This window comes from Alligator mississippiensis, chromosome 3 (assembly GCF_030867095.1).
Source record: "Alligator mississippiensis isolate rAllMis1 chromosome 3, rAllMis1, whole genome shotgun sequence".
Lineage (NCBI taxonomy): Eukaryota > Metazoa > Chordata > Crocodylia > Alligatoridae > Alligator > Alligator mississippiensis.
In genome coordinates this window covers 31,356,429-31,381,846 of record NC_081826.1, presented here as the reverse complement: position 1 = coordinate 31,381,846, position 25,418 = coordinate 31,356,429, and the positions used below count along the sequence as shown (strand labels likewise).

At 50.1% G+C, this 25,418-nt stretch overlaps 1 protein-coding gene across 1 annotated transcript in view; it reads left to right on the top strand.

Annotated features, from left to right (window-relative positions):
• The first annotated feature begins 6,168 nt into the window (after window positions 1–6,168).
• EBAG9 (estrogen receptor binding site associated antigen 9) overlaps window positions 6,169–25,418 on the top strand; it is a 64,010-nt gene continuing 44,760 nt past the window's right edge. The window contains exon 1 of the mRNA XM_006278627.4: window positions 6,169–6,271. The gene's annotated coding sequence lies outside the window, so the exon portion shown is untranslated. The remainder of the gene's footprint in view (window positions 6,272–25,418) is intronic.

The window sequence follows — 25,418 nt, the reverse complement described above, 5'->3', positions numbered from 1 at the left end:
ATAGATTTTGCCACATTTGGTTTTAGTATTATATGAAAAGTATTTACTGGCAATGTATTCTTATTGGATTATAGCAACAATACTGACTGATATTCCTCTCTCCTGTAACAAAGCTCCTTTTAGAGTGACAACTTGTTGTCTGGCCATGCATCCTCATCTTGTCTTTCACTTGATTCAGTAGAAGCTATTTTAGTGACAGTGCCCACATGTAACCCGAGCATCATCTTTTATTCTTGACGTGGCTTTGAAGCACTGGAGAGCATTCAATAGGTTTAGCTGACTGCTGAAAGTAATTAATAAAAAGTGATAGATATTTGCAATTGAAATTAGTAGTCTATCCTCCCTGGCATATATTTTCAGCTATTCTGTTTCTGTTAGAAGCAGCTGTAGTTGCAGAGCCAAATTGTTAATGACTAGAGCCCAAAGTGAAGGAAAGTAATTGCTTTAGTTCTTTTTCTCATAAATAATTTATGTCTGATTTATTCAGTATAATGAATAGGTTAATAAGAATTTTTGCTTGGAATTCTGATATTACTTCCAAAGTAGATTATCATTTTTATCTTGCTTTTTAATACATGAAGTATACTTTAGTGCTTTCTATCCAAACAGTATTATTTTCTATTGAGCCATCCTTAAATGAATTATGAAATGATGAAATGACAGAGCAACAAAAAGAGCCAGAAATAGGGAATTATCACTGAACTGGAGCATGTCCAGTGGGATCCTCCATAATCGGTACTAAGGCCACTACTATTCAACATTTTCATCAGTGATCTGGAAGTAAATATCAGTCATTGCTGATAAAATATGGTGATAACACAAAGAAAAATAAATAGTAAATGAGGAAAACAGAAACATCATGCAGAGTGAACTGGCTTTGCTCAATCATTTGGGCACATTCAAAAACAGTTTTAATCCTGCCAAATGCAAAATTTTACATCTAGAAGCATGGGAAACAAGGACCTGGAAGTGGAGTGCCTAACTTCCTAGGTTTTTAGGGGAATTAGGTGCCTACATCTGGGATTCACAACACTTAGCTGCCTAAGCAAAGGAAATACTTAAACCAACTAACAGGAAATGCTGAAATGAGGGTAGGTCTGAAATCCTACCTTCTTCAGGTGTGGGTGCCTTGTAACCGAAATCTTGCAAAACTTCTCTCCTGATCACACATTTGGTCCAATAAGAGATATCACAAAAAATCTTGCTTTTGTCAGATTGGGATTTATAACCCAAACCTGTGTGTGGATGTAGGCTGCTTTGTTTTTCCCTCTGTGTGCATGTGATTGACTCAGCCTTTTCTTTTAAAGAAGGTAGGAGCTATCTTTTGTATAATAGTTTAGGGCAGTAGTTTTCACACTTTTCTATGGGCAAGTGTGCTCCAGTTGTGACCCTAAACTGCAAGTGAAATTCCACTGGGCTCACAAACATTCACATCAGTGTTGTGGCTCCACTGAAAGATATGGCCCTTAGTTTGGCTGAATGACTAGAGTACTGGCCTGTCCGCCCCCTTGTTTTCCTGGCTGAGTGCCATGAAATGGTATCTCCTGGGTTCCAGACCTTCCTCAGCCTGAAGGAATTCAAGCCACATTTCCTACCTCACAGAGGAGTGTTGTAATCACCATCATATAGACTAATTGGAATGGAGGCATTTTCCAACCCTCCTGCTGAAGACGCTAGGTCACTTTATCAGCAAGAACAAGGGTGCTCAACATGTGTGCCATGGGCCCTGAATGCTGCATAGGAGCTCACAGAAACATTTTAGAGAATCTTTGTCCTTTAAAAGTGTTCTATAGTTAAAATTATGGCCAGATTAGAACATTTACTGAGGGTAACATATGCTCTTTTATACTGATGGTACAAATCTAAGCTAAAGAAATTTCATTCACTGATGAACATAAAATAAATAATTCTAGTACTATTATTATGGTCATGTACAAGATGATGCTTTGGACATATCAGCAAATTTTTTTTTTAGGAAAATTTTCTAATATCATTTACCAAATGATCCAAAGGGATTCTTCTCTGTTTAAAAACTGCATGGTTAATAGTGCCTTTGAACAAATAATACTAAAATTATAATGTTTTATTTTATGGACTATTCTTATCTTCTAGAAAGGAATTGGTTATAGTTGTGGTACTTCTAAATTTGAACCTGCATAATTATAATTTTTATGAAGCAGTGATTGTATATTACAGACTTAACAAAGCTTTCTGGATTTTTTGTTATTATGAATGCAGCAATCACAGAGAAGTCTATACTTTAAAAAACGTGTGGACAAGCCATTTTTTTCCTGTTTTTTTATATAAAGTGTGGGGGGTTTAAAATGTTAAGTTATTCCAAGTATACTGTTCTTTACATGTATATACACAGATAGTAATGCAGATCGTGATTTTACGCTCCAAGTCTCGCTCACTATACTTGTATTTTGGTATTCATTAGGTACGTCATACAAAGTGCTAGCATGCATAGGTCATCATCTATTTTCCTATCTTTCCCTAGAGAGGAAGTTAGACTAAAGGAGTTTCTTTTATCAAACAGCTTAACACAATGCTTCCCTAACTCTTCCCCATTTATGACCCAATTTCCTCAACATGACCCCATTTCTTCAGCATGGCCCCTCACTCCAGGTGGACCTCACTCTCCACCCACAGTCCCCTGGCCCTACCAGTGCCCCTCACTCTCCAACCACAGCCCCCCACCCCACCAGCCTTGCTAGTGCCTCTCACTCATGACTTGCAGCCCATTACCCAAGGGGGCCCCCAGCTGCCAGGGCTAGGGCCTGCAGACCCCTGCTCCCCACAGCAGTGTCCAAGCCCCAGCTGTCCAGAGCCTGGCTCCACCCCGTCCCTTCCCCTGCAGGCAGCATAGCCAGAGTGGAGCCTATGGGGAGGGATGGATGATGCAGGCTGCAGCCTCAGGGCTCCCCACCCTGCTGCCCTCACCCTGGGACCTGGCATGGGAGGGTGGGGAGGCTCAGCACTGCTGCCAGGAGCCCCATGCTGACTATGATGCCATGGTGAAGCGCTCCCTGCCTGCCTGGCAGCAGTGGTGGCAGTGGCACTGAGCTGTGCCCCTGGCTGCTGCCAGGTGGGCAGGGGGCATCTCGCCATGAAAGCGTAGCCAGCGTGGGGCTCCCAGCAGCAGCATTGAGCCTCCCCGCCCTGCTGCAGAGGTCCCGGGGGGGAGGTCAGCAGGGCATGGAGGAGCCTTGAGCTAACAGCAGGTAGCCTGCAACTGCCCCTGCCCACAATATGGGGGGGGGCATGCGTCTCCCAATGCCTCCCTCCCCGGGAGTGTGAGACAATTTTTAATGTTGTGCCCCTAAGCAGGGTCACGACTCCAAGCTTGGGAACCACTGGCTTAACATATTTAGAAATGTACTCCATTGCTCTTGAGATTTTCAAATATCTAGGTTTTTAAATTCATTCAAATTTGTTCAGCCAGTACACCATCTGCTTTCACTTCTATGCTACTAATCCTTTTTTTAATCTTATATTTGCTGACTGATGTCTTGACCCTGTCTCAATGAACTACCCCATTTCCAATCTCTCCCCCTTGTGTCTGCCATCACATCTATTACGCTTAATATTCTGCCTTTGTCTCCCTGCCAAAACCTACAAGCCAGCAAATGTGAAGATTGCTAGTAAAAACTGCTCACAAGGCAAATAATGGCAGAAAAGGTCCAAATTTAGCATCCGCCAACTACAGAACGAAGCTATGACAAGTGGAAATTCATTAACAGACTATGGGGCCTTGTTATACTTTACACTGTAAGCTGAACAAATGTTAATTAGCTTAGTGGAGCGGTCACATATTAAGGCAAAAAAACATCTCTGGCTGTCCTTTACTTGCACAGCTGTGACTTGCCAATAGAGGCTTGGTGAGCAGGGGCAGGATTAGGAGCTACGGCAGGGGCGGGCAAATATTTCGGGTGGAGGGCTGCTTAACCAGTTTTGTCAGGCTATCAAGGGCTGCATAGATAGCCCCACCCCTTGACAGGTGCCCCACCCCCTGGTCACCATCTTGAGACCAATGTCCCAGGGCCAGCATCAGCATGGCCCAAAGAAGGATGCAGGCTGGCAGGGGTCCTTGGAGCTGGACTGGGCTGCATCAGCAGGGAGAGGGGGAAGCTGGCCTGGCTACACAGAGCCCCTGCCAGCTGGGACCCCGCGCTCCTGCCACCCTGCTCTAGGCCCCGCTGGCACTGGCCCCAGGACACCGGTGCAGGCCCCGTGCTCCTGCTGGCTCCCCACCCACTCACACCCAGTGCCCCCCAGCCCCATGGTACAGGTGGGGGGCAGCACACAGCCCCGACCCCCTGCTTGACGGCAGGGAAGAAGCTGGTGCTGAGTGCGGGGAAAAGTGGCCTCTCACCCACCCCATGGCTAGCGCTCCCTGCTGCAGGCGCTTGCAGCCCACGCGGGACAGTCTGGAGCAGGCACAGGCAGTTCCAAGCGGGCTGCAAGTGGCTGCAGTGCGGGGCACCGGCCACATGGCGAGTGAGGGGCAGCTCTTCCCCACACTCAGCACCAGCTTGTAACCCGACCCCCCTGCTGAGCACAGGGGGAGGGAGGCAGCACTTCACCTGCCCCATACCTGGTTCCCCACGCTGCAGCCACTCAGTCTGCCTGTGCCTGCTCCAGACAGCCCCATGTGGGCTGCGAGTGCCTGCAACAGGGAGCTCCGGCCCTGGGGCGGGGCCGCTTTTCTCCGTGCAGGGAAGGAACCCAGGGAAAATAGCGGGGGGGGGGGGGGGAGCGGAGAATAGCAGCCCCACCCCATAGCCAGGGCTCCCTGCTGCAGGTGCTCATGGCCCACACAGGGCTGTCCATAGCGGGCACAGGCAGCCCCATGCGGGATGCAAGCAGCTGCAGCATGGGGCACTGGCCATGGGGCGGGGGAAGGGCCGCTTCCCCCATGCTCCTTCCCTGCCCAGGGTCCCCCGCCCCCCACTTACCTGCGGTTCCTGCATGTGGCAGCCACATGCTCCCAGGCCAGAAGCCCCAGCTGGCTTCTGGCTGGGGCAGGGCCAGGCGGCCCCACTGTTTTTGGAGCCCGCCGGGCTTTCCCCGGGTCCTATTGCCCTTGGTTCCTGTCATTTTTGACAGGAACCATGGGCAGAGAAATATTTATTTTCCACATTTTTTAGGGGCCCCACAGGCTGGATAGAGTGGCCTTGCAGGCCGGATCCGGCCCGTGGGCCATATTTTGCCCACTCCTCAGCTAGGGGCAGGACCGACCGACTGCTCCCGCTGGGCTCACAACCGGAGCACCCTGCAGCTGTGGTGCCTCCTGCTGCCCCCTGGATTGGCTCGCTGCTTGAACCGAGGGGCCCGATCCCTTTTTTCTCAGCGCCACCCCTGCCCGAGCTGCCAGGGTCGGGTCCCTTGAAGCTCAGGTGGTGCCCAGCCAGCATTGGCATGGGGGTGGGGGGAGCTCCAGAGAAAAAAAAGTATCGGGCCCCTTGGAGCTCAGGTGGGGCCGGGCACCACATGAGCCCCGAGGGGACAGATACTTTTTTTCTCCAGAGCTTTGGCCCCCCCACTGGTACCAGTGGCAGGAGCAGTGATCCAGTCTGGGCAGTGGCACAGCCGCTGGGTGCTCCAGGGTGGAGGCCCGACGTCCCCGGGGTCAAGGCACCGTGCCTGGTCCCACCGTAGTTGTGCCCCAGCATCCCTACTCACCCTGACCTGGGAGAGGCCACTGCACCGCACTGGGGGGAAGAGCTGGGGAACGGCCATGCCGTGTTGGGACAGGAGCAGCATTAGGCAGATTAGAGTTAATCCCACTTTGAAGCGGTGTAACTTTAAGACGAACACCAAAAGCCATGAACATGATCCCCTGAACGGTTCACGTGCAGCCAACCCAGGGTTCAGAGCTGCAGAAATCACCTACGTCCCCGCGCAACAAGACCCTGGCAAGGAACTACAAAGAGCCCGTTACCAAACAGGCGGAACCTCGAATCGTTTTACTGACCGAACGGTCCCCGTGCTACCGAAACGCCCGCAACCCCGCGAGAACGCCGCGCCCGTTGGGCACAGAAACTTCCTTCCTCGTTGGGCCCCGGCCCCTCCTGCCACGCGCTCCCGGGCCCGGAAGGGGCGGACCCGGAAGAGGCGGGGCCGTCTCCCAGGTGACCGAGCCGAGATGGCGGCGCAGGAGGCCAAGGCGGCGGCGCGGGAGCGGGCGCCCAGCTTTGAATGAGGGGCGCTCGCGCGCGGTGGCAGCGGCAGCGGGCAGGGCCCCTCCGCGCCCCCCACTCCCGGGCGGGTGAGTCATTCCGTCAGTCCGCGGCCGCTGCGCGCGCAACCCCTGACACCGCGCTGCTTCCTCCTCCTTCCTCAGCCCCTCCCCCTCCCGCCGCTGTTAACCCTTACGGCGCCTCCCCATGCAGCCTCACCTGAGGCTGGAGCTCCCCCTGCTGCTGGGGGCGGGGGGGTCCCTTAGCTGCCCGCGGATGGGTCCTGCCCTGTCCCTGTGGGCGCAGATGCCCCTCACGGTGCACCCCAGTAGCTGGGGGCTGGCTTTTTGTAGGGCCGCCCTGCCTGGGGCTTGGGGGAGATTCACGAACTAAGCCCAGAGGTTTGGGGCCATCCCAGGTGCCCAGCTGTCCCAGCCCAGCTCTTGGCAGTAGTAAAGCTTGTGCTATTGTTCTGCAGCCCTGTACCAGGACACGGGAGAGCTGCCATTTCCTCTGCCTGCCTGAAACACTGGCAAGAGAGCTGCTTTCAAGGGCCCTCTTCTCAGTGGTGCTGCCTGCAGTTGCGGCTGCCAAAGCCTTTGCGAGCAGGAGTTGGCTTCCTCTGGGGTCTCGCTCATGAACGCTTCCGCACCTCTGGCTCGGGTTCCCTGTGAGATGTGGCTCTGCCTGTCTTCTCTCTTCTTACTGCTCAACACAGAGCCAAACACGTTAATGAGGTTCAGCCCTTTGTGATAGTGGGGAGAAGATAAGGCTAGTTCCACTGCCCCTGGAAGGGCTTGCCTGGAGCAGCAGTGGTGTCTCCATCCTTGGAGGTTTTTAAGGCCCGGCTTGACAAAGCCCTGGCAATAATGATCTACTTGGGGATGGTCCTGCTTTGACCAGGGGGTTGGACTAAATGATCTTCTGAAGTTGCTTCAAACCTTCATTTTGTATGATTCTGTATGGAAAGAGTTTCAAGCAACTGGTAACCCAAGATGAGTCTGACAGAGACTTGCTCACATCCACAGTGTCTTGAGTCCTCCTGTGCCTCAAGAGTTCCCTCTGAATATTGTAGTGAGAGAGTCTCTGTGTTATGTTAGATGATTATCTTGTATGGAGGTATAAGTTAATAATGTTGTGATAACGCATTATAACAGTTACATTACAACTTTTTTTCAGAAGAGAGTAGTTTTATTGTTCATGGGTTAGAGTGGGGTACTCGGATTATATCCACACAAGGGGTAGCTAGATAACAAGAGTCCCGTTTTGGGGTGATGGGGAAATAGTATCTTTCGTTTGTGTGTATGTGGTTTGTTTGGTTTTTTTAATTATATAATATGATCTCATCTCAGACTAATCAGCAGCCTGGCATTTTTCAGTAGCTCTGACATGAGATGTCCTGGCTTGCGTTCCTGCTTCGCCTGATTCAGAGCATGGGAACTCAAGTCCAAAGCAGGTGCCCTGACTACCAAGCAGTAGCCTCAGTTAGTCTGCAGTCCTGACTCATAGTATTACAGGATAATTAAATACTTCTTGTGCCAGAGGGAGGAACACTAACTGTATAGCTTGATGGTTACTGCACTCATCTGGGATGTGGGAGGCCCAAGTCAAAGTCTGCTCTGACTAAGGTTGTTTGCTATACCCCTGCTTAGCGCTTTTAATTGGTTGTGGAAAAACCAAGCATTAAGCAGAACAGCGTTAAGTGAAACCCATTTTCCCATAGGAATTAATGTAAATAAACATAATTCATTACCAGGGCACCCAGAGGCAGCGACATGAGCATCTGGTAGCTCAGGGCCAGCTTGGCCAGTGTCATGGTGTTGACGCCCGCCCGGGCCACAGAGGTGGTGCTGTTGGTCCCCTTCATGGGGTGGTGGGGTCGGTCAGTCAGCTGGCCACAGTCACAGTGACTCCAGGCCGGCTCCCCCTTCTCCCTGTTGGTGCAGCCCAGCCTGGCTCCATAGAGCCAGCCCCTGCCAGCCTGGGCCCCTTGTTCCTGCTGCCCTGCCTTGGGTCCCCACCAGCCCTGGCCCTGGGACACCAGTGCAGGCCCCATGCTCACGCCCACTTGCCTCCCCACCTGCTGCCACCATTTCTCCACTTTCCTGCCTGCTGCTGCCACTTCTCCAGTCCACTTGCCAGCTGATCTAGCACCATGTGCCAGAGTGTTATAACAAAACTTGCTGAGTGCTAGGTGGAATCAGGTATGAATGTAAAATGATTGTTATAACAAAATAGCGCTAAGCGAAACAGCATTAAGTGGGGGTTGCCTGTAAGTGGAGCAAATTTGTCCATCTTTCCATGGTGTGAATACTGTTTCTAATGAGAACTTATTCAAAACCAGTATGCCTGAAGAGGGGTGTTTGTGCCCAAAAGCTTGCAAAGAATGAATTTTCCAGCTATTTAGTTGGTCTAAAGAAGTTGTAAACATTTTTGATTTTGAGGAACTTTTTTTGAGAAAATTCCCAGCCATCTCTAGTCCTAACTTCTGTACCATTGCATGTCTTTGGATAAGTATATTTAGGGCCTCAGTACAATTGTTAAACAACTGTTCAGAGTCCTCAATCCCAGGTGGCAATAATATATCCAAGTATTTCAGAGTATTTTCTCAGCCATGAAAGTCTTTAAAAAGGATCATGGATCAGCAAGTGAGAGAGGGAATAAAAATGCATAAAAATGTATTCTGGACTTGTACAAGGCAAGGGAACTGTAGATGGAGTATGTATGATGGGACAAATGCAAGGAAAGTTCTACTGGGGAATAAATAACTGTATCACATGTTCTTTTTTTTGAAAAGGCATTTGACAGCCCACCTTGAGAGAGAGTGTGCTAACAATTGTATGTGAAAGGAGTATTGGATTATGAAGGTTGTAGAGTAGTTGGAACAATAGTCAGAAATGCATGGCTAGTAACAGAGCAGTTTGACATCGTTTCAGTGATAAGCCTAGTCCTGTTTGTTTAAACAATAAATATGATGTGTGAAGAGGCACCGAGGCTTGCTATAGGAGCTGCTATTTGTCAGTGACCTTGTTACAACAGCAGGGATGGTAGAGGCAGAAAAGAGGTACAGATTGGTGGAAATGTATAGAGGCAGGTAGTCTACGGATAAACATTAGAAAAATAAGCAACGTGATTCGTGGAGGTGGATGAGAAGACATAGAATGAAGGATAGGAAAAGGAATCCCCTAAATGAGACATAGATATTTGAGTGTTGGGATATACACTGAATGATGAAAGCAACTATGAAGTGGACTTGAGAGGGTTAAAATGGAATGGAAGGATTGAGAGAGAGGCTCCAGGGCAGTCAACATTTTTGGGCAGAATGCCAAAATTGCTCACACCTGCTGCCTTGATTGGTAAGATGTTAGTGTGCTGGGGATGGATGATGGTGGAGCTGTAAGGAACCTGATCCTTCTTGTGGCAGCACAGCCCCGGCTGCTTCCTTGCTGCCCGCCCTGAGGCACGCGTGTGCCAAGCAAATTGCCTTTGTGTGCCACACTCTGGCACCCATACCATGGGTTGCCTACCCCTGCTTCAGGGTATTGTTTGTGACAAAGATATCAAGGAAGCTAAAGATAAAGAACAACTGCTTGTAGGGATGGTGTTGTTATGTGTAGCAGAAACTTGGGCCATGAGAAGGAAGGTGGATAATGGTCATGCTGCTGAGTGAAAGACACAGAAACACCGACATTGGGAAATGATTAGGTGGAAGAAAGTTATTGCAAAAACCACAGCATCTAGACAGAGATGGCTGGAGCATATCCTGTAAAATAGGAAAGGAAATAGAGTGAGAGAGAATGATGAAAATTAAAATGAGAGAGAGGAAGGCCAAAGCCGAGATGGAGAGATGCTTTCAAAAAAGGTATGAATGACCTACAAGAAGAGAAGACATCACGGATCAGAACAAGTGAAGAAGGAAGATCCAGGTAGCTGATTCTATAGTGGGTTTAAAAGCTGAAACTACAGGGAAAGAGGTTTAAATTATTTTTTCCAGTACGCATTGCTGTACATTTGTCAGTGCTGAGTTGTATTTATCATCTTGCTTCTTATTTATCTATCTTAGCTGTTAGTAAAGTTCTATGCAAATGTGAAGTATTGAGAATTCGAAACATGATATAGTATATATAAGACAACATTCCTCTGTGTGAAAGCTGTGCAACTTTTCTCAGGTGTATTACATTAACACACACAATACCTTTCACATAAGAAGAGAGATTGTTTAGTGAAATTTTTTGGATAATTGGCATGCTTTACTCGCCTGCTTTCTTTTTGAGTAGCTGCAATGAGAAGTATAGAATTTTGGGAATGTAGTTTTTAAACTAGTAATAAATAATACATAAAGTGCTTGATAAGCAGGTAAGTAAGTTTTACCCTGATATATCCCCATTTTAAAATTGAGCCTTCAGCAGATGCTGAAGGAACTGTAAGGCCTCCTTGGATAAACTAAAGTGCAGTTTGTGAAATTGAGATGGTCATTTATTTTCTATTTTAGAAGAAAATTACACCAGCAGAGCTAGGTGTCTGGGCAATACTGTGGTAGATTTAAATTAAGTGTTTGTAAATACAAGATCATGCACATTGTGTAACTTGAATGTATTCTGCCTGCTTTTTAGCTCAAGCTGGGTCTGTGTCTTTCCCAGACCTGAGGAAGGGTACCTTGTGCCCCAAAGTTTGTCTAAGATCTTTTCCAACTATACAGTTGGTCCAGTAAATGATGCTACCCTAAAAATTCTTTGCCTCTCAAATAATTAGTACAACTTAATTCTGTTTGAAACTGAAAGCTGCAATCTTTACAAATGCCCAGATGGGGCAGATGAAATCTGCATAGTAATCAATAATACTAGATAGTGGCTCATAGATTTGGAAGTTGATGTTTGATGCTATATGAAAGAGAGAAAGATTTGAAATATTTCACAATTGTTCACTGATGCCTATACATTTTCTTCTTATGTATGCAGCACTGATCACTAGGGCCCAACCCAGACAGGCAATTTCATGGGCAGATTGCAGCATCAGCCATCGTTTTTGTGGGCTTATTGTAGCAGGACCCCACCCCGCTACAGGTTGGCCGAGGGACCCCGGCATCCCCACCTCTTGCTGCTGATTGGTGGAGAGGGCTACTGCTTCCCCCCCCAACCTCTCTCACCCACTGTTGATTGGTGGAGAGGGGTGGGATCACATGAAAGGCAACCCTCTCAGCCAAGCAGTGGTGGAAGGGATGGCCACCATTTTTTCTGCTCCCCTTTGTACTGGCAGCTTCCTTCCCCACCCAGTGGGCTGCGAGGCTGGGCTGCAGCAGTCGCTGGTTCCCACTAGGGAGCTAGCATTTTATTTTTAGTAAGGATTTTTTTTGTTTCTGGCATCTTGTTTCATAGGTGAGCCTATGAACTTCATAAATCTACTGGATACAAAAAATCATGGACTCAATATAGACATTGAATTTATGACACATTACAACCTGCCTAACATCTGATTGGCCAGGTACCTGCCAGACCTGACCTCTTAAACTTTTCTTTTCCCCCCTTCCTCCTCTCTCCTCCCCTCCTTTTCTGTCTTTTGTCTTCCTAATTTCCAGCTATTTACTTTTTCACAGACAGCCTCTTTTCTGCTTTGAAAATCTATTACTGTAGAGTAACTTACTCACCTTTGGCTTTTTTTTCCCCTCATTTTTCCCCCTTCCCTGCTCTACCTTTTATTTTCCTAATTTCCACGTATTTACATTCTCACTGACATCCTATCACACTTTTAGCTTCTTTCATTCCTTGGAGTCTCAGAACAGCAGAGATGTACTATGCCTGAAGACGGGTGATTGCACCCAAAAGCTTAAAAAGAACTTTTTTCCAACTACTCAGTTGATCTAATAACAGATATCACATCTACACAAAGAATGTGGCCTGCCTCTGATGCTTTTGTATTTTAGGATGAATGTATTTTAAACAGGCAGTACAAACGTAAGTCCTTAGGCTGTTCTTGCTATGGATGAGTTAAGCTAATAGAACTAATTGGGTAGTGGCTGTTTCAGGTGTTGCTCAACTAGTCAAACCTGCTGGCTTGGTGGTGATTCTGAAGTGTATATTCCTTTCAATGTTTTAGCACTATTGGAAATAGTGAAGGCTTTGTATTCTTGAGAGTGGACTGCTTGTTTGCAATTGCCCCCAATTAAGCTAAGTCCTTTTGGAGGTTATATATAGGGACTTACTTAAGTTGCGGCATGATGAAGCTATTTTTGCAGCTTGCTGATAGCATGAAGGGCTGATTTTTTTGTGGGCATTTTCTGGCAGCCCTGCCCCTCGCCACAGATTGGTAGGGAGTGCCCACCCCTCACTGCAGACAGTAAGTCTCAAACACATGAGTGTGGCTGCAGGGATTGCTGCATTGTCTAAGTATCATGGTAAGGACTGGGAGATTCTGAAACAGCATATTATATAAATAATAAACTGTTGGGGGGGGGTTGGGTTGATTTTGCAGGAAATTGCAGCCAGTGGAATATTTCCTAGCAACCTTAGATACCATTAGTTTTCGCAGTAGGTCCCTAGTTGTATAGCAGTGGTTCTCAATGTTTTTAGACTCAAGGCATCCCTTCATAATGTTTGTCAATTGAATGACACTCTATTTCAAAAAACTGTTGGGGTTTTTTTGTTTTACAGTGCTCACCTCCTTGCAGTGGGAGTGAGGGATTAACCAGGTGGGGAGAGCCTGAGCCTGCACTTATCTGTTATTTCCTCACACCTGAGTTCCCAAACTCTGACAGATTGCACACCTCCAATTTAAAATGATACAACCTTAAGTACCACCAGCAATTTTTTGTCATATAAAGTATTATCATAAATCTATTAACGCATACCACTGACAGATTGTCTGTGTATCACTGGTAGTACTCATGCCACAGATTGGGAACTGTTGGCATTAAAGGAAGGGAGAGTCATTAGCTCAGTTTCTCCAAGTTGTTATCACTGTCATTATCTGAATATGATTACACAACACAGATAAGCTAGCTGAAAATAATAGAAGCCTTTTAAGAAAAATAAGAAAGTGCTTTCCTCACCCTCTGTTCCTTCTTCCTCCCTGCCCCCACACTAAAACTCCTAAGTGCAAAACCCAGTATTGCCAGCCCCATCATGTCAAAAATTTTTGACGAACTCTTAAAATCTAAAATGTAGATAATGTAAATAATGAGATGCTATTTTCGAAGTGTGTGTGTGTGGGGGGGGGGGCGTTATTTGAAGGTTTAGGTGTGTGCGTGGGGTTTGAAGCCCAGGGAGGGCAGGTCCCCGCACATCCTGGCAGGATGTGGGGTGATGTGGGTCAAGAGTGAGGGGCAGCAGCAGGGCTGGGGGGGCTGTGGCTTGGGAGTGAGGGATAGGCACACAAACAGCACCCAGCTGGTAAATGAAGGGGTGGGGGTGCCAATTGAAGCCCCCATGGTGTGGGCAGGAGCAAGGGCTGGGGTAAATGGGGCCCTGGGAACTGGGGAGGGTCATCCAGAGGTGCAGGGGGGGGCAGGTTCAGCTCCCTGAAGCTGTGTACATCCCTGAGGGAAGGCATGGGTGGCACATGTGCCCTGTGGGGCAAATCTGGGCTGGGGCTCTTTGCCCTGGGAGCCACCCAATGCCATTGCTGCACGCCCAGCACCAGGAAGCACACTGGCATGGCATCATGCGACTGAGCTTCCACAGCAAAGACAGAAGAGCACAGAGCCCCAGCCCACAGCAGGCAACCTACCTCTGCCCTGTGGGGGGCATGTGCATGCAGCTGCAGGAAACCGTGCACTTCCCCCCTCCCCCCCTGCCTCTGGATGACCCTCCCTGGCCCCACGGTCCCATTCATCCCAGCCTCTGCTCCACTCCCTCCCATACGGTGGGGGCCTTGATCTGTGTCCCCCCTTCCTTTCCCTTCCCTTCCCTTCCCTTCCACAGACTTACCAGCTGGGAAAATTTGTAGATTTGATCCAGCGATCAGAAGTTGGGACTTATTTGACTTAGAAATTGCGAGTTTCGTGATGTTTTCAAGACAGTTGGCATTACTGAAAACCCTTTCACAGCCTGAAACTGCTGTATCAGTTTGTTTTAAAAACATGCTTGTAAACATTTTAAAACACTTTCAAAATGACAGTAAGAAATCTTAGAGTTACATTGTGAAATGACCAACTTAATTTTGCTGTGTCTCATCTTTGAAATAATACATAAATAATGCTAAACTTAAAAGTTATTGTATGATGATAAAATTAGGTACTTGTTCTGGTTAACAGCATTTTTAAGATTCTGTAACTTCTCCAGCTGTTGGGCTGTTTGTTTTAATTTATGTCATGTTATAGTTGGCAAGCCAGGAGTCTGATTACATTTCAGTTAATCTAAGCCCTGGGCTCAGGCTGTTGGGCTAGGCAGGGCTCAGAAATATTATTCAATACCTGTTAGCTAGGTTGAAAAATGCGTGCGCTGCCAAAGCTACTCCCCCTGCAACTTAGTGATGAAATGAATCTGACCTTTCTTTTTCTTTCGCATTGTATATATATTTCATACATATTCAGTGAAGTTGCTCTTTTATAAATTTGTACTTTTTTGTCTAATTTTTTAAAATCCTACCTTCCTTATTTTCATTTCTCTCATTCTTCCTCCAAGTATTTTAATTTTCCCAATTACTCCCTCTTCCATCACCACCCCAGCCCAGAAACCATTGTGACCCCTAAAGAACTGTAGGCCACCCTACCATCCTAGCGGGGAGACTCTAAAGGGTGTCCTTTGCCTGGAACCAATTGTCTAACCCTTTTTTATTCTAGGATTCTTTCAAATGTGTTTGTTGAGGAGGAGACAGAGGGATTAGCAGTGGCTTTTTTTAGAGAAGGGCATGATAGCTGTAGCACCTCTGTAGGAGAACAGGTATAAGCTTTGAGGAGAGTTGGGTGAGGGATCTCCCCTGGAGCTGAGGCAGGGCAGCAGTAGCGGTGGTTGTGTGCCAGCAGGAAGTAGGGGATGAACTTGTACCTGGGTGAGTGGCAGTTAGGAGGTGTGGTTGGGATTGGTACGAAGGTTTGCTCATCTGGGGTTTCGGCAGAGAGATGGTGGTTGTGGGGAGAGGGGGAGTTAGAGTTCTTAGGGTTTGGGTTGTCATTTGGGGAATCCTCTCTGTATGTTGTTCATTGTAAACTTCTGAGCCTTTTGGCCAAAGCGGGATATAAATTGAATATATAAAGAAATAAATAATCAGTTGTAAAATCAAGTACAGAAGCATAGATTCATAGATGTTAGGGTTGGAAGGGACCTCAATAGATCATCAAGTCCGACCCCCTGCATAAGCAGGAAAAAGTGCTGGGTCTAGATGACCCCAGCTAGATACTTGTCTAACCTCCTCTTGAAGACCCCCAGGGTAGGGGAGAGCACCACCTCCCTTGGGAGCCCGTTCCAGACCTTGGCCACTCGAACTGTGAAGAAGTTCTTCCTAATGTCCAATCTAAATCTGCTCTCTACCAGCTTGTGGCCATTGTTTCTTGTAACCCCAGGGGCGCCTTGGTGAATAAATCCTCACCAATTCCCTTCTGTGCCCCCGTGATGAACTTATAGGCAGCTACAAGGTCGCCTCTCAACCTTCTCTTGCAGAGGCTGAAAAGGTCCAGTTTCTCTAGTCTCTCCTCATAGGGCTTGGTCTGCAGGCCCTTGACCATACGAGTTGCCCTTCGCTGTACCCTCTCCAGGTTATCCGCATCCTTCTTGAAGTGTGGCGCCCAGAATTGCACGCAGTACTCCAACTGCGGTCTGACCAACGCCCTATAGAAGGGAAGTATCACCTCCCTGGACCTATTTGTCATGCATCTGCTGATGCACGATAAAGTGCCATTGGCTTTTCTGATGGCTTCGTCACACTGCCGGCTCATGTTCATCTTGGAGTCCACTAGGACTCCAAGATCCCTTTCCACCTCTGTGCCACCCAGCAGGTCATTCCCTAGGCTGTAGGTGTGCTGGACATTTTTCTTCCCTAGGTGCAGCACTTTGCATTTCTCCTTGTTGAACTGCATCCTGTTGTTTTCTGCCCACTTGTCCAACCTATCCACGTCTACCTGCAGCTGTTCCCTGCCCTCCGGCGTGTCCACTTCTCCCCATAGCTTTGTGTCATCTGCAAACTTGGACAGAGTACATTTCACTCCCTCGTCCAAGTCGCTGACGAAGACATTAAAGAGTATCGGTCCAAGGACCGAACCCTGTGGGACCCCACTGGCCACACCCTTCCAGGTCAAGACCGACCCATCCACCACGACTCTTTGGGTGCGACCCTCTAGCCAATTCACCACCCACCGGACCGTGCAGTCATCCACATCACAGCCTCTTAACTTGTTCACCAGTATGGGGTGGGATACCGTATCGAAGGCCTTCCTGAAGTCTAAGTATACGACATCCACCCCTCCTCCTGTGTCCAGGTGTTTCGTAACCTGGTCATAGAAAGAGACTAGGTTGGTCAGGCACGATCTGCCCGCCACAAACCCATGCTGGTTTCCCCTCAGCATAATTTGCCCTGCCGGGCTCTCACAAATGTGAGCCTTGATAATTTTTTCAAATACTTTACCAAGGATGGAGGTGAGACTGACCGGCCTATAGTTGCCCGGGTCCTCCTTCCTCCCCTTTTTGAAAATGGGGACCACGTTAGCCCTTTTCCAGTCCTCCGGGACTTGGCCCGTGCGCCACGAGCATTCGAATATTCCCGCCAGTAGCTCTGCAATGATGTCGGCCAGTGCCTTCAGCACCCTCGGATGGAGCCCATCCGGGCCTGCCGACTTAAAGGCATCCAGTTCTTCCAAGTGCCTCTGCACCACCTCAGGATCTACATATGGAAGTCTGGCGCCTTGCTGCTGCCTCTCTACAACCCCAGTGAGAGACTTGTCGTGCCCCTCACTTAGGAACACTGAGGCAAAGAACTCGTTGAGGAGTTCAGCCTTGTCCCCTCTATCTGTCACCAATTGTTTCTGCCCATTTAGCAGCGGTCCTATTCCTCCCTGGGCCTTCCTTTTACTCCCAATATATCTAAAAAACAATTTCTTGTTGTCCTTTACTTGGGTTGCCATCCTCAGCTCCATGGTAGCTTTGGCCCGCCTAACTGCCTCCCTACAAGCACGAGCAGAGGAGGTATATTCATCTTTAGTGATCTTACCCTGTTTCCACTTTTTATGTGCTCCCCTTTTGGCCCTTAGGCTGCCCTGGATTTCTCTGGTCAGCCATGGAAGCCTCCTGGCCCCTTTCCCTCTTTTGCCTCGCTCGGGGATCGTCTTGCTTTGTGCCCAAAGGATCGTTTCCTTTAGGCACAGCCACCCTTCTTGGGCACCCATCCCATCAAAACTTCTACTCTGCAGTGCTTCCTTGACTAATCGCCTGAGTGCATTGAGATCAGCTTTCCTAAAGTCTAGCACTTGCACCCTACTAGTTACCTTACCCACTCGCCGTCTTATGTTGAATTCTATTATAAGGTGATCACTGTCTCCCAGATAGCTACAGATCTGGAGGTCCCCTATCATGTCATCTCCCATTGCCAATACCAGATCCAGTATGGCATTCCCCCTAGTGGGACCATGCACCTCCTGTGTCAGGTGGAGGTCCTGTACACAAGTTAGAAACCTGCGTGAGCGATGGGACCTTGCTGTCTGCGTCTCCCAGCAGATGTCCGGGTAGTTTAGGTCCCCCATGACTACCGCCTCTTTAGCTTTTATGGTCTCCGAGAGTTGCCTCAGGAGCCCTGCATCTATTTCTTCCCCTTGGTGTGGGGGTCTGTAACAGACCTCTACCACCAAATCCCTTTCTCCTTGCCCCCCATGTAGCCTAACCCACAATCCTTCTACTTCCTCAACCTCGGATTCTGTCTTGATGAGGGTTAATGTGTATTGCTCACTGACATAAAGAGCAACCCCCCCCCCCCCTTTCTTCCCCGACCTGTCCTTTCTATACAATCTATAGCCCTCAATATGTACCGCCCAGTTATGGGATGAATCCCACCAGGTCTCTGTTAGCCCCACTAAGTCATAGGTGTTTAGTGCAAGCAGGAGCGCTAGTTCATCCTGCTTGTTCCCCATGCTCCTAGCATTAGTATATAGGCACTTGAGCCCTGCGACTGGTGCCTTTGCTGCCCCCCCGCTCCAAGTCCCATGGGGCCCATTGTTTCTTACCTTCTTGTTCCTTACCTGTTCTGTAGTGCTGGCCTCCCCATGGCTTTCAGGTTCCCAATGTTCTCCTTCTTCAGGCTGGGCTGTCCTTGTGGGTGCCACGTGGTTTGGTGGTCCACAGCTTCCCCTGCCCTCGTACTCCCCTCCCCCCGACGAGCCTAGTTTAAAGCCCGCCGGAGGAGATCCTCCAACCTAGAAGAAAACACACGCTTACCTTTGGGGGACAGGTGAAGCCCATCCCAGCTGAGCATGTCCCTCGTCGTGATGTGCGGGTCATTGTCAGCGTATACGTTAGGAAAGTCCATGGATAGTATCTCTGTGCTCCATGCCTTTAAGCAGGCTGTTTATTTTCATATGGAGTTTTATACACTCATATGGAGTTTATTTTTGTATGGAGTTACTTAGCTGAGGCTGTCAGCTTCTTTTCCAAACCTGAAGAAATGTCTTTTGTGCCTTAAAGCTTGTCTAAAATCTCTCCCAACTATGCAGTTGGTCCACTAAAAGATATCATCCACCCAAATCCTTGGCTCTGGCATATTTCCTGAAGCATCACAGCTATGACATCGCTTTATTGCCACTACATGGATAAGGAAAACTTTTTGGCTACATATATAGCTACCCCTCTGCATCTAGGTCACTGACTGGGATGGAAGGCTTCACTGGGATGCCCTAATAACAAGAAAAACCTCTGTATCATTGTCGCAGAGCACTTAGGTGCCCTGCTCCTAACAAGGGAGAAAACTGCTAGGGAAAGGGCCCTAGCAGTGAGTGATGAGCCCAGCTGCTGGTTGCCAGTGCAACCAGAAGAGGTCAGCTGACCAGAAGGGGCAGGGCCTGGCTCCCTTATAAAGCCCAGGGGGCTGAGGCCAGGCTAGCAGTTCCCTGCCAGCAGCCAAGGGGGAAGAAGCTCCCTCAGGGAAGAGGGAGGAAGCCTGACTAAAGGAGAAGCGTCTGACGCTGCTGAGGGATGGAGTATTCCCCGGTAGGCTGGAATGTTATTATAGCCAAGGGGCTTGCGTTTTGTTTGCTGTTTGTTACTGGTGGTTTGGGTGGGGCTAGTAGGGGTTGGAGGAGGACTCATAGGGGACCCACAGCAGCGTGGGGACCCCAGCACCAGCCCCTAGAGAAGGAGGTAGCACTTTGAGACGCCCCAGAGAAGTGGGTAGAGTTATTGTGGAGAAACCCCAGAGAGAAGGAGGCAGCGAAGAGCCCCAGAGAAGGGGCAGCATTGACGAGAACCACAGAGGGCACAGGGTGAGACCAGGGCTATGCAGGGCCCAGAGAGGACAAGGGGCCCACATTATAACAAGGCCATGACCGAACAACGTCAATTCCATCTGCGAGGCTTGGGGCGTGGTAAAGGGGTGGTTGGAGCCACGCATAGCCCATAAGGCTAGGGTGCCCCTGAAGCTCCCATTACAAAGCGGGACCCACAAGGGGTCCAGGAAAACCCGGGGTCCGAGTGTCCAGCAAGGCGTGACCAAGAGGGCGTAAAAGGCAGCTTCCCAAATATATTTTGTCATCAAAGACGTGGCATGCGTGAGTCGAGGGTGCCCATTAGGTCAACTTGGCATGGTAAAGGGGGCCTTAGGGAGATCACAGCCATCCTACTGGACCCCGTGCCGTGACAATCATTCATCTTGAATTTGTCCTTATTCATGTGGGTCACAATCATTGACTGACTCAGAGTTCCCAGGAGTGCTTGTGTTGTTTAATTTGTATTTCCTCATATTACATATAAAACAATTCAACTTGGCCCATAGTAGGTTTGCAAGATGAGAAGCAGGGTGTCCCTCATCATGCATTGAGATGAGGAATTAGGATAAACTTCTTCACAGTTAGGGTGTCCAGACTGTGGAATAAGCTCCCTCCAGAGGTGGTGCGATTGCCTACCCTGGAAATCTTCAAGAGGAGACTGGATAGTCATCTTGCTGGGGTCACCTGATGCCACCTGTCTTTCCTGCCTGGTGCAGGGGGCTGGACCCGATGATCTTCCAAGGTCCCTTCCAGCTTTACAATCTATGAATGAATTCTTTACTGCAAAAGCAGGCTTTACGAATCTCCTGTCCATGACTTTACTGTCCTGGGAGCCGGACCAGCCGGGCCAGAAATCGGGGTTTGTTAAGCAAAATGGGATCGGTTGGGCAGGCGTGTGGATGGAGAGGCAGGACAGCTTAATGGTTTCAAAGAGATTTTACTTACGCCCTTAGATGGTTCTGGCATAGGTGAAGGAAGCTTGCTTGTTACAGAAAACGAGGCGAACGTAGAATACAAATAACTCAAGAGGTAGCAGGAACGACAATCGAACAAGGAATGGACAAGTTCGCAACGCAACGAGCTAGCAATCGGTATAGGGTACATCAGATGTTTTCGGTGACGGGGAGACGCTGAAAGATGATCAGTCTCTCAACGAACCTCTAAAGGTGATCTCTCAGATCTCCGGGCAGCGAGCTCGGAGGTTGTCGCAGAGGTCTCCGCCTTGGGCGGAAACTGGGTAACCTTATATATGGCTAGCGGGCCAATAGCTAACCATCTTTACAAAATAATTTACATCCGGCCAATAATGTTGCACATATTTACATAACAAGGCGGAACTTTTCCTTACTATTATAAAGACCTAGCATTAGGTGCTAACTTCCAGAACCTTCCACCAAAGTACTCGGAAATGAGACACAGGGTACGCCCATATCGGGTGGCCCCCCAAAAAAAGGGGGGGTGTAAAACAGCTCGCTCGGCCCATTGTGGCAGGAGCATTTAACTCTGATTGGGGACTTATTTATGATATTCACATCATCTGTATGAGGTGTGGTGGTTAGCATGGTTTGAATGGGCCTCTCTTTGGTCAGACAGTTGTAGGGATCAGTCTAGATGTCACTGAACAGGACTATTTGGATGTTTTAGTACAAGGGTGGGCAAAATGCGGCCTGCAGGCTGGATACGGCCCACCAGGCCATTCTAGCTGGCCTGCGGGGCCCCTAAAAAATTTAGAAAATTAATATTTAGCTGCCCCTGGCTGCCTGTCATGCGGCCCTCAATGGCTTGCCAAAACTCAGTAAGCGGCCCTTTGCCTGAAATAATTGCCCGCCCCAGTTTTAGTATATTCTCCAGGTTTTCCTCTACAGTAGATTGTGTTATATGAGACTAGTAGCCAGTTAATATTTGGCAGCTGCACACAACTTCATATGGATCTCATCATTTGATGTAACTGAACATCAGTTAATGTAGTGTGGCAGGATTTTGACCACTCTGGTATGGTCAACAGAACAGTAGGGCTTATGTTGAAGTTGGTAGTGTGATGGCATCTGCACCACAAGTGGTTTTAGCAAGTTTACTTACCCAGCTATTCCTTCTTTTGAAGTTGAACAGTCTTCATGATGCAGTCTTTGTAGGTGAGGATCTGATCCAGTGTTGCCGTGGTAGACTTGCTTTAGCCTAAACATTAGTCTCCTTCTATTTAAGCAAAGAGTAAGTTATTCCCTTTAAGGCTTTAGCGTGATTCATTTGGAAACACAGATTCACTGTTTTAAATCATGTTCATCCTAAGTATTCAGTTTTTACAATATTGGTGTGTGGCCATAAAGAGTCCCTTTGGTCTGTTTAAAAGTTTTATGATTTGTCACTAAGCAGGTACTATCTGCATAGTTCGAGAACTTACTGTGAATTTGGTAAATACAGACCTGATTTTTCTCACTGTTTTCTAAACCATTATGGATGATGCCACTTGATTACAGATGAATCTGTTACAGGGGTGGGCAAAATACGGTCCACAAGTCGGTCCAGCCTGCAGAGGGACTTGTCCAGCCTGCAGCAGGTCCCTTGGTCCCACCTGGCTCAGGTGCATCCCAGCCTGTGACACAGCCTGCCCCTTGGGCACAGCTGGGTGGCTCCACAGCTGGACTGCCTTTCTAGGCAGCCCACATGGTGGTGGCACCTTCCAGTTGCCGCCTCCATTGGCCTCAGCCCCGTGGTACTAGTGGGGACCCGTACATACAACCCCAACCCACCTGCTCCGGACTTGGCTCAGTGGAGCGGACAAGCTCCAGACTAGCCGGAATGCGTGCACAGTCCTGACTCCAGCCCCCCTGCCCCTGCTGTGGACATGGCCCAGTGGAGGGGAGCATCTCTGAACCCACGCACACAGTCCCAACCCCAGCCTCCCCCATAACTACTCCAGGTTCGCTTTCCCATGCAGTGGCAGCTGCTGCTTGGTGCAGGGGAAAAGCAGCCCCTCCCCTTCACTGCTGCTGGGCCCTTCTTGCTGCAGGCACCTGGCTGCCCAGCAGCTCACCTGCACTGCCACCACTGTCCCACTGAGCTTCCCAGAGACAGCAGTGGCGGAGAGGAGCCACAGGACAGCCTGGGTATGGGTGGCTGCAGCAAGAAGGACTTGGCAGCAGTGAGGGGGAAGGGCTGCTTTTCCCATTTGCCAGGCAGCAGCTTCTCCCCAGCCACTGCTGCTGCTCAGCTTGGGAAAGCGAGTCTGGAGTAGGTGTGCAGGAGACTGGGGTCAGGGCTATGTGCGCGGGTTCCAGCTGGTCCTCTCTGAATGCAGTTCTCTGAGGGATGTGATATTCAAGGAACTTTGTAACTTTAGGATAGGAGACTAGATCTGGGGTGGTTAACTCCTGGCCCATGGGGAAATCTGGTCCCCGCAGATCCAAAAATTTGGCAGCAGGAGAGCAGTGGCAGCAATTTCTGCTCCACTGCTGACAAATTTCCAGATTTGTGAGGAGCCTCAGGGGCCAGATGGCATGCTAGAGTGGCACATGGAGGTGGTCTGGGGCCTGATCTGGGCATGGCAGTGTGGGGCTGAGTGAAGGTAGGCTCGGGAGTGCCAAAGACGCGCAGGTGAAAGTCTGCTGTGCCCCCGCTCCCCCGAAGCCCCCCAGAAACCCTGCAGCAGCCGCGGAGCCCCCCGCCGACCCTCAGCACAGCCGGAGGTAAGTGGGACCCGTGGAGAGAGGGGGCTAACCCCTTAGTGAGTGGGAGGCGGCGGCTGAGTGGAGCCGGGCCGGGTCAAGCCCCGCCCAGGCCCCTACTTGGCCCAGCCCCCCAGGGAGAGAGAGAGATGGGGGGGTACTCACCTGTCCCCCTCCAGTAGGGTAGGGTCCCCCAAATCCCGGGCAGGGCCCCCTTTTTGCCCAAAGAGCAGCTTCCTCGACAGCAGGCCCAGCATGTGCGCAGTTTAAAAGGGCCCGCCAACAGGGAAAAGCCCCAGTTAGGCTCGGGAGCAGCGAGAGACGCGCAGGTGAAAGCCGAGGTAAGCGGCGCCCGTGGAGAGAGGGGGCTAACCCCTTAGTGAGTGGGAGGCAGTGGCTGAGCAGAGCCGGGCCGGGTCAAGCTCTGCCCAGGCCCCTACTTCGCCCAGCCCCCCAGGGAGCCATGCGAACAGGCTGCGCAAACAGGCGCGCTTCTCTGCCAGCGCGTGAGTTAGTGCGGAGTTCGCACGGGAGGGCCCAGGACCCTGCCTGCGCACCCCCCCAGGGTAGACAGTCCCAGCCGTAGCCAGCCTACCAAAGGTATGACACAGATGGGCATGCGCCACACCCCGAGGGTCCCCTCGGGCTCCGCGGCCCCCCCTCTGGCACCTTGGAGACAGCCACCCAGACGGAGCCCTTGGTTCCGGGCTCCACGCAGACGGAGCCCCTGGCTCTCGGCTGCGGGGGCTGCCTGTCCCTTTTTCAGGCTCTGGGGTCTGGGAGCATGGTGACCTCCCCTTGTGGGGTCTGCTCCCTTTTGGGGTCTCTGGTGCGCCAGCTGGAGGAGCTCCAGGCCACAGTCCAGAGACTGCGTGCCATCAGGGACTGCGAGCAGGAGATAGACTCCTACTGCCAGGCCCTTCTCCCCCGGGAGGCGGAGGGTAGACCACAGTCTCCCTCCAGGCCAAAGGAGGACTCCGGGACCTCCCGCTCTGTCCAGCCAGGGGCATGGACCACGGTGGTCAAGGGCGCTAAGGCCCGCTGCACCAAGGCCCCTGCCCCGCCAGAGCTGAGCAACAGGTACGCACCTCTTGCCGCTCCAGCGGAGCCTGCTGAGTTGCCGGCTCCCACAGGCAACTTGGGCCCAACTGCAGCTACCGCCCCTGCTCTCCCCAAGACAGAACGTAAGGTGTTTGTTGTGGGAGACTCCCTCTTGAGAGGGACTGAGGAGGCAATCTGCCACCCTGACCCCTTAGCCCAGGAAGTCTGCTGCTTCCCGGGGTCCTGCATACGGGACATTGCGGAGAGGATCCCAAAGCTCCTCCAACCCACAGACCACTATCCCATGCTCCTTATTCACGTGGGCACCAATGACACGGCTTGGAGCGCTCCCAGCCAGGTCATGAGGTGCTGCAGGGATTTGGGAGCGGGGCTAAAGGGTCTGGGGGCACAGGTGGTGTTCTCGTCGATCCTCCCAGTCTCAGGCTATGGGCTGAGGAGAGAGAGGAGGATCCACGTGGTCAACCAAAGACTGCGGCGCTGGTGTCGTCGGGAAGGCTTTGGCTTTCATGACCACAGCCCGCTCTTTGGTGAGAGAGACAGCGAGCTGCTGGGAAGAGATGGCCTCCAACTCTCTCCCCTAGGGAGGAGGCTCTTTTCAGCCAGACTGGCTGACCTACTCCACCGGGCTTTAAACTAAGCCCGCTGGGGGATGGGGGGGGACTACCGCCACTGCTGGCCTGCTGAGCAATCCTTGCAAAGCCAGCAGTTCAAGGCACTTAAGGAAGGAGCCCCCCAGGGGACACTTGCCTGCCTCTACACAAATACCAGGAGCTTGGGGAATAAGCAGGAGGAGCTCATCCTTTTGCTCAATGCAAATAATTATGATGTCATAGGGATAATGGAGACCTGGTGGGACTCCACCCATGACTGGACCACGGGTATAGATAGCTATACCCTGTACAGGAGGGATCGTGTAGATAAAAGGGGTGGGGGTGTAGCTCTCTGTTAAGGAAAGCTACATGTTCCTGCAAGCCAATATTGGCGACCAGGGTGGATGACTGGAGACCCTCTGGGTTAAAATCCGTGGGGAACACGGCACAGGGGACACAATGGTGGGAGTCTACTACAGACCTCCCACCCAAAGTCCTGAGCTTGACCGGGAGTTTGCCTGGGAAC